Below are 1,149 nucleotides of genomic sequence, written 5' to 3'. Positions count from 1 at the left end.
TGAGGGTTGCTAACTGAAAAAAGAGGGAAAATGCTGTTTAATAGATATCACTTTGTCTAATTATATGTGGGATTTATGTAACGCAGAGACTGGCCTGCTTTTTAAAAAAATTGCAGTGGGTGTGACTGTCTGAGTGCATTTGCTGTTGGAAGCACTGGATTCCCACATGTGGTATCACTTAGTTGTTCTTAAAGTATAAGAAGGAATGTATTTCTTGATGTTAATTTGTCTTATCTTTGATAAAGTACAGGTGATCCCAGGTTATGTCTATGGTGCTATCAGAGTAACATTTGACATAATGAGGGAAATTTTATACACCACATGGTCATTAGTATTTCTGAGGAGAGTAACGGGAATGGGCTGAATACCAAGGACTTTGACAGTCCTCTGTGAAGGGGCTCTGGATCTGCAGGGCAAAGTGGGTGTGCTGGAGCTGTAGCTCTGTGGAAGCTGCCCAGGGGTGTTATTTGGGTCCCACTTGCTCTCCATGAGTTGTGGGGACTGTGGGAATTTGGTTTCTTGTGAACCCGCTAATGAAGAGTAGTGGATGACAAACTCCTGTTGGAATTTCCCCCCCCCCCAGTTTTCATTAACCTCTGTATAGTTATTATTTTAATTAAAATAATCTTGACAGCACTTATGAAAAAAGCTGTGGGGGTTGCAACAGCAATTAAATGTGTTGTCAAAAATGATAAGCAGCCTGGTATCACAGGAAGGAAATTAACACTCTGACCAATAATGGAACAGTAATCTTAATCCAGAGCTTTTTGCCTCTTAGGAACTCTTTAAAATGGATGGATTTTGGAGACCAGGCAATTTAACACTGTTAAGCAATAGGTGCCATAAAGCATCCCCATGTTAAAACTCAGTGTCATACTGGTGTAGTAGTGGCTGAAAGCCAGCTAGCAAGAACTGTGATGTTGATTAGACATTAATGGTGTATATGCAAGGCCTTGACTATTTTCCTAGATTTTGGATATCAGAAAGATTGGGAATTGTGTTCAATTTTAGGAACTGGCAGTGGAGTTTAACAATGATCTGCACCAGTGCTGGTTGTCTGTCCTGTGTTGTCCTGCAGAGAGAAGGCAGGGAAATGCTGTCAGGCTATTTGCTGTTGTGAGGGCGACAGAGTTTGAGTGCCTTGCTTTC

This window comes from Gallinula chloropus (assembly GCF_964237585.1).
Source record: "Gallinula chloropus genome assembly, chromosome: 4".
NCBI lineage: Eukaryota > Metazoa > Chordata > Aves > Gruiformes > Rallidae > Gallinula > Gallinula chloropus.
This window is presented reverse-complemented; position numbering follows the sequence as displayed.